Genomic DNA, 9328 nt, shown 5'->3' on the forward strand with positions numbered 1-9328 from the left:
TGATACAGGTTTATTGATAAAAACACTTCACTTATATGGGTTACTTTTGTTCAAATTGATGAAAACAATATAAAGACTTAAAGTTAGACTTTAAAATAATACAAAGGGAGTAATAAACACAATTCATTCTTTTCACAGCAATAGTGCACCAGGCCTAGATGTATTGGATAACAGGACCTTGAAAGGAATAAAAGATATAATTTTTAAACCTTTAACTCATATTTTCAATCTGAGCTTGTTATATGGTACTTTTCCAAGAGCAATGAAGCAAATCTGTGTCAGACCTATACATGAAGCAGGTGATAACCTAATTATTAGTAATTATAGACCTATTTCATTGATTAGCAATGTTTTAAAAAATTAGAAAAAACTAGTAAAATCAAGATAAATAAGCTTTTTAGAAATTTATAATATTCTTTCTCCTAACCAATTTGGCTTCCGCAAAGGTATAAGTACAGAATTAGCTGTACTGGAATTATCAAAATTTGTAACTAGCAATTTAGAGGAAAAGAATAAATGTTTAGCCGTATTTGTAGATTTGACAAAGGCCTTCGACTCTGTTTCCCATGACTTATCAATATTAATAATAATAATAATAATAATAATTTAATGATTCTTCTTCACTTCCACAACAATTAAAAGAACACGAAAAATTTGTATACATCATAAAAATATAAAAAGAATGAAATGACTCACAAGACTTTCTTCTGATCGTGAGCTTGAGGAAAATACATAAAAGGGCAAAAACAACTACAGTAAGCAAAAGAAGAAGAGCAAGAGGTTTGAAAAACTAAAGAGACTATAGTAAGATTAATTAATATGTTAATATCATTAATAAATATGTTAACAAAAGAGGGAAAAAAACTACTAGAGTGTCGACAGATGAAAGAAACTAATACTAATTGGGAGAAAAATATCTGAATATTTTGTCCTGCAGCATTTACCCTTCTTAAGGATAAACTTGCCTACGGTACATGTTCTCAAACTAATACCCCAAAACATGAACCATCATACTGCTAAACTACTAAAGCTGCGTTTACACCGGAGTTAATAACACGAGTTATTAACAAAAAGTTATTAGCTTGACTGAATCGTCAAAAATTTCTCTTGACATAAGTAAATAACTCATGTTTCTAACAGAAAATTCCTTGTTATTAACAAGATCTTGCTATCAATATAATTGACTTCCATACCATTTCATTTAACGAGAGTATTCATATGATATAACAGCCGGAATAAAAAGCAAAAAATTGTCTTCAAATTTGAATTGAAACATGTGTGTGATCATTAAAATAATGATCTTCATCTGATCTCATGTAAATAAATTATAATGCGTTTACACCAGAGTTTAAAACAAAAGTTTTCAACATAAGTTGATAGGTAACATTTTCTTTTGGCTGCTAGTTTTGTTATCAACAAAAGTTAATAGCTTTGTCACGTGTTTTGTCTGCAGCTGTAGTTATTAGGGAACAGCTGTAGTTGTAGGGTAGGGATGCTGGGCGAGGGGGTTGCGGGGAAGATAGTTACCTGTTATTAACAAAAGTTACCGACTCTTGATGGATAACATAAATCTTGTAAATAACAAGGAATTTTCTGTTGAAAACATGTGTTATCAACTTTTTTCAAGAGAATTTTTTGTCGAATCAGTCAAGTTGACAACTTTTTATTAATAACTCTTGTTATCAACTCCGGTGTAAATGCAACTCAACATGGTGTTATTTATTAACTTTTGTAATTAACATCAGTTGATAACAAAAATGTTAAAAACTTGTGTTATTAACTCCGGTGTAAACGCAGCTTTATATCACGTAAATTACTGTAATAAAAAAGCTTGAGGCAATTTTATGTATAAGAGGAGTGCCACTTGAATAGTTCAGATCCTACCTCAGCAATCGACAGCAAAAAACAAAGGTTGAGAACCATATTGGTGCAGAGGGTTCCATGAAGTTCGGAGTACCTCAAGGAACAGTTTCAGGACCAATTTTGTATTCGATCTTTGCAAATGAGTTGTGCTCCATTCAAATTCAAGGTAGAGTTTGCTGACGATACAACACTCCTTTTTCAAGGAAAGAACTGGGAAGAAGTGTTCCAAACAGCAGAGATAGATCTCACAAAAATCATTGGTTAAGAAATAATTTACTGTCATTAAATTCAGAAAAAAAAAACAAAAATTTTAACTTTTTCTTTCACAAATAACACAAAGCCACACATGACAACAATGAAGCTTTATAATTGTGAAAGAAATAGTAACAATAATATTGTAATTGCCCACTAATAGAACGCCATGACAATATAAAGTATTAAGGAATAATAGTAGATGATTCATTGAAATGGAAAAAGCACATAAAATATACAACTGCCAAAATAAGGAAGCTTATATACAAATTCTATGAGTTAAGGCCTATCATAGACAAAGAAATGTCAAAAACTGTATACTTAACATCAGTTGAATCTCTTTTAAGGTACGGTCTGTAAGTTTGGGGTGCAGCTAACTTCAGTTTTATATAGTGAGGTCCACGTTATAATGGTTGTTGGTCCACGCAATGTTGTCAGTTTGCCAGAATATTTTATTTTTACTTCTGACAGTGACTGTACAAAAGTAGACAAACAATTCTCAGTCGCCACTTTTTTCTTCATTCTATCAAAATACTTGAGTACACAAGTCGTATAATTGATTTAAAATGTACCGTATTTTTGAAGCAATAAAATAATTTCTAGACATAACCGTATGAGAAAAACAAATTAAAATACCTGAAAAGACATTTTAAAAGTTGCTAACCAACCCTCCTAGACTCCATCCATGCTTCATTTGGGCTACAGGTATAGGTTAGACCATCCTATAGGTTATACTTTACCCTCCTTGGGTTAGACCTACTCGTACTGGTATAAATAATATTGAAAGGTTATTTCAGAATTATTTACATTGAAATTACTTTTTTTTGGATAGGATTTCTATTTTTCTAACATATTTGAAAGAAATTGGAGTACAATTCCCACCAAATAACTAAATCTCTGTTGTTTTGAAATTCAGATTGTTGTATCCCAGCTTTTTAAATTAGCCACCATTTCAGATTTGTATAAAAATAAAAATCTGATCTCAGTTATGAAAGCAAATTTTTGAATCAAATTATGAAAAAATAATATTATCTTGAATAATTTGACATTAAATTGATTATTTTATCAAGAAGATGATAATTATTATTAGATCAAATTTAATGGGATGAATTGAGTAATAGCTGTGAACACTCAGTGGCAAAATGGAGAGACTTGACAACGTTTTTCTCCTATCTTTCTTCACTGCCATTATAACATGGACCTCACTATAGATCCATTATTTAGAACTCAAAAACGCATTTTCATCATAGGGAAATCCAGTTTCCAACTGTAGAATTATTTATAGAAAATAGAGTACTCAGCGTTAGGCAATTTTATATATTGTTGTTATTAGGGTATATATGAAAAAGATCAAAATAGGAACCATATCATAAATCAAAGACATAATACTAGAATAAGAGAACGTTACAACCAAGAAGTACCAAGAATGAATACAGCATTTGGGCAAAGATTACTAGGATATTTAGGGCCTACAATATCTAATAGAATACCATTAGAAATCAAAGGAGAGGAAAGTTTCAATAGCTCCAAAAGAAAAATAATTAGACATTGGTTACTCAGTATTGGGATACAAAGTAGTGAGAAACTAATAGTAAGTAGGATTTAGATTCAAGTAGTATTATTTTTAAATAAGGTAATTTATAGGTAGAAAATAGTACGTCGGTTTAGTATCATTGTGCTAGGTGATGCTCAGGGTAATAGAGATAGTTTTAGATTTTTTGGAATTTTTGTATTATCAGTTGTGGCATAAATTTGTATTAATTTGATGATAACTTCGACACATGTATTATATAGTGAGGTATCATTTTGTAAACATTGAATATTGTTATAATATTGAAAATGTATGAAAAAATAATAAGTATTGTTCCTGAATTTATGAATAAACTCCCCTGGATGTGTCGTCCAACATCCACAGAAATTATTATAATTATTATTATTATACTTGTAGTACTCTTTAAAAATGTTAGAATATTTCAAAGAAAATTTCTACATCTCATCTTGAATTTGACCTAAGTCATGGGCGAAACTAGTCGTTGAAATATTTTAACGTTTTTAACAATAAAGGGTACTACAAGTTCTTATTAATTAGGTTTATTGATATAATATTAACGGTTGATTCTCGTTTGAAATAATCGATTATATTTTATTAAGTAATAAATTATATTTTCAATAATTTTATAATGAATTCCATGATTAAAATTGAAATTTCGACCATAATTCAGGTCATTTTCAAGTTGAAATGTAGAAAATTTCTACATTTCATCTTGAAAATTACCTAAGTTATGGGCGGAACTAGTAGTTGAAATATTTTATTATACTGCACAGAAAGCAGCTGTTTTCCAGTCCCTAAGTAGATCTGAAAGACATTGTTTGCAGACGACTCTCGTCTGACGTCAGAACAGGTTTCTTTCCGGCCTAGGCCGGAAAGAGTACCCTTTCTAGCTGCTAACATGGAACTAAGAAAGGTGATCAATAAACAGCTGATCAAAACACTTTTCATTATTTGTGTTCATTATTCAATAATTGAAACATTTATAATAATATCATCTTATTGTCATTTGAAAGAATGAAAAAGTAAACTCAACCTCCCACATAATTGAACATCATCTTTTAGGTTATTTAGACAAATCAGAATAAAACATAAAAATCTGGTGTGGTACACTCACACAACTTTCCTTGCTCATTGAACTGTAAGCCTCATTCTCAAACGAGAAAAATGTTGGGGAATAGCATGATGATGATTGGCGGCAACATATTTGCAACTACGATCAGACTACTGTATATGTGTATATTATAATTGTTTTCAGAGTACTTTTTCCTTTGTGTAAATTGTGAAATTCGATGATTTTTTTGAAAGTCGTCAAAACAGCTGTTCTACAGATGAAATATCTTAACTATGACTGTTCTTTTTATGAACTCCTCCACCTACCTCATGCACGAGGAGGAGATTACAAAGTCCATTTCTCAAGGATGGGGTGGACCCCCCATTAGTTTCCCAGGAGAAAGCCTCATGCCAGTTGATAGAGCTGATAAATAAACAGGGTATGAATTTGAAAAAAATCATTAGTGCCGTTTTTAAGAAAATCGTCAAAAACATGGTTTTTTAGTAACTGTAATTTTTCTCAAGAATATTACAAAGCTCCTGCAATTTTCCCAGAAATGGGACTCATGTCAGTTGATGGGGCTTATGAATAGCTATCCATGGTATACATTTGAAGAATATCGTTAGAGCCGTTTTCGAGAAAACCGTGAAAATCATGGTTTTTTAGTCATTATCCGCCATTTTTTTCAAGAATATCACGGAGCTCCTGAAATTTTCCTAGAAGTGAGACTCATGCCAGTTGATAGGGCTCATGAATCCATGGTATAAATTTGGAGAAAATCGTTAGAGCCGTTTTCGAAAAAACCGTGAAAAACATGGGTTTTTAGTCATTATCCGCCATTTTTATCAAGAATATTACAGAGCTCCTGAAATTTTCTCAGAAATGGGACTCATGCCAGCTGATAGGGCTTATAGATCCATGGTATAAATTTGAAGAAAATCGTTAGAGCCGTTTTTGAGAAAACCGTGAAAAACCTGGTTTTTTAGTCATTATCCGCCATTTTTCCCAAGAATATTACGGAGCTCCTGAAATTTTCCCAGAAATGAGACTCATGCCGATTGATAGGGCTCCATGGTATGAATTTGAAGAAAATCGTTAGAGCCGCAGTGTGTGTGTATGTGTGTGTGTGTGTGTTTGTGTGTATGTCTGTGAACACGATAACTCCATTCCTAATTAATTGATTGACTTGAAATTTTGAACTTAAGGTCCTTATTCCATGAGGATCCGACAATAAAAAATTCAATAAAATTCAATTCAAGATGGCGGAAAAAATGGCGGATAATTAGTAAAAAACCATGTTTTTCTCGAAAACGGCTGTATCGATTTTCTTCAAATTTATACCATGGATAGCTATTTATAAGCCCTATCAACTGACATGAGTCTCATTTCTGGGAAAATTGCAGGAGCTCCGTAATATTCTTGAGAAAAATTGCGGATAATGACTAAAAATCCATGTTTTTCACGGTTTTCTCGAAAACGGCTCTAATGATTTCCTTCAAATTTATACCATGGATAGCTATTCATAAGCCCTATCAAATGACATGAATTTTTTTCTGGGAAAATTGCAGGAGCTCCGTAATATTCTTGAGAAAAATGGCGGATAATTACAAAAAACACCTTTTTCACGATTTCTCAAAAATATCTTGACCGATTTTTTTCAAATTCATACCCTGTATAGTTATTTATCAGTTCTATCAACTGGCAAGAGTCTCCTTTCTGGGAAACCAATGGGGGGCCACCCCATCCCCATCCTTGGGAAATGGACTTAGTAACCTCCTTCTCGTGCATGAGGTAGGTAGGTAGCGCAGTTCATGAAAAGAACACATAGTCGAAATATTTCATGTGTAGAACAGCTGTTTTGACGACTTTAAAAAAAAGACGACTAAAAATCATGGAATTTCACAATTCACACAAAGAAAAAGTACTCTGAAAATAATTATATATACACATATACAGAAGTCTGATCGTAGTTTCAAATATGAGCAAGGAAAGTTGTGTGAGTGTACCACACAAGATTTTCTTCTGTGTGGCGAAAAAAAGCCTTCGCACCACGGGCAAAAATGTTTTTCTGGCTCTCAATATTTTCTAACCGATTTCGAGCCGGAAAAATATCATTTTCTGCTCTAGGTGCGAAATATACTATAACGATTTTAATAATAAACACGTTTTCATTAATTGGGCTCATTCATATTATATTGACGGTTGATTCTCGTTTAAAATAATCAATAATATTGTATTAAGCAATAAATTATATTTTTCAATAATTTCATAACGAATTTCATGATTAAAAATTGAAATTTGATCAAAATATTAAATATTTTGTTCAATTAATTATCAATTCTACATTGTTGAAAGACCATCATAGCAATCAGCTACATAAGCAATTGGCTACATGGTAGCAAAGCGAGAAAGAGATAGCGATATCCGCTTTGTTGAATGATAGACGAAGATAGCAATACCAATGCTAATCAAACACTGTCATTATAACGTGGACCTCACTATAGGATGTGAAGCTGCTGGAAAGAAATGAGACACAAATGCAATTTTGTACAAATTGAAGGTAAACAGCTTGAATGTTGTGACATTATTCTTTATATTTAAATAACGATTAGCCTCCTGCTTGGCATCAGTCGGTAGAGCATGAAATATTTGATATATAATTATAAAATTAGGTCATGGTTTTTTAATAGGATACAGTCTCATAAAAATTTTTATAGGCCCAGGTATGAGCTTCCCCTATAATTCTTGTAATTCATTGAAAAATAAATATATATATATATATATATATGGTTCTTATCCGATAGTGTTGAGGAATTAAAATAAATTGCACACCATAAACAATTTGATACATATATTAACAAATATTGCAAAAAAATAGATCAAGGCAAAAAACATAAAGAGCGATAAAAATATATAATATAAAAATAGAACAATAATTGAAATCAGTAAAATATCACAGGCTAAACATTATACTCTAAATTTATAGCACGAAACGTTACCATGTGCTTTTATTTTAAATCATATGCATCCTTTTGCATTTGGCTGCGATATAAGCTTGCTAATACTTGTCAACTTGGACAATTCAATTAAAAATAGGTTCCTTAGGATCAACTTGATAAATTGGCAACCAATAATCCAAATATATATATTAAAATTCTCTAGTATCTAGTAGATTTCTTTGTAATGAATATATATTTTATCTCAGGGTGCAAGATTCGGCACTTGATGGAAATAGTAGAGCAATTCATCTAGTGAATCAGAGCTACAACAAACTATCGCAAATTATTGCAAAAATTAAAGATCATATGAATATGTTTTAATAGCCTAGATTTTATACTTCTTTGATTTATTAGAATTTTTGAAATGTACTGACTCATTACTCCTCTAATAAAATACCTTTAATACTATATTTACTTGCGCAAGTATTTTTTATTAAATTCTTAATTTATAAGAAAACCCTTTCGACGAGCTAGCTTTGATTATTAGATAAATTCGAAGCACTAAGGGCGCCCATCACTAATTCAATTTTCTCGCTCACGTGTCGAAATCTTCTTATAAGCCGCTGATGTCGATCCAACTCCTGGTGGTCCTGGACTATGGTAGCCGGAATCGTCTCTTCCAAGGGGTTACAAAAATTATTTGAAATTGACTTCTGCTTTATAAGAGCATCACAAAGTCTTTTAAGAAATTTAATAATTCAATCTAACTTTAGCTTTTACAAGTTACAGCAAGGTATTACGCTCTAAAATATTTAGGGTCCTCTCATGGTGGCATTTGGCAGGCGAGTGATGGTTCTCCTTCCTCAATTTTACAATTCTTACTTCCGACTTTCAAATTTACATAAAATTTGAATATCCTAGTCCTCCGCCATTTAAGGTTCAAATAGACCGTACTAAAATATTAAATTATTACTTATGTTGTATGTTTAATAATTTCTTTGCCTTCGGGCCATATCCATAACATAGACTATACAATAATTTTACATAAATCCCAATCATTTATAGAAATATATATAAATATTTTTGAATTGGCATACTATTGCCGCCTATTAACTGCCATTATGTGATTGGTGCATGCAAATTGTTTCAGTATTCATGCGCTTGGTAACCTCCTATTTCCTGGATACATTTAATTATTTTTATTAGGTTTTTTAAGTATGCTCTCTACATGCTAGTTAATATTCTATATACTACTATTTATTTCATGCTTCCTAATAGTTAGCCACGTGACCATTTGTTCTTTCAAATTGCATACCGTTTTGCTGCAATAGATCTCTGCCAAGGGGTTTGGTCAGATTCTACGTTGCTTGGCTCAGTCGATCGTTAGGTCGCCGATCACTGAATGTTTATACTGTGATGAATCTTTCAAATAGATCTCATGAGAAGAGAGAAAAATTGTGATTACCTTTTAAAATGAAAGAATTTGCTAAAGGAATAGTTAGCGACCGAGCGATAAAGCTTACTTATCAGTAACTGTATATTAGATAAGAGTACCGTTCTGTACTGAATATTTTCTAGAAAAATTATTCAATAAAATTATAATTATTCTGCAAATAAAGCACGAATTATTTACGAATTGCTCATTGAATTTGAGGTTACACTTTGTTTACC

Source organism: Nilaparvata lugens, chromosome 9 (genome assembly GCF_014356525.2).
Source record: "Nilaparvata lugens isolate BPH chromosome 9, ASM1435652v1, whole genome shotgun sequence".
Taxonomy (NCBI): Eukaryota; Metazoa; Arthropoda; class Insecta; order Hemiptera; family Delphacidae; genus Nilaparvata; species Nilaparvata lugens.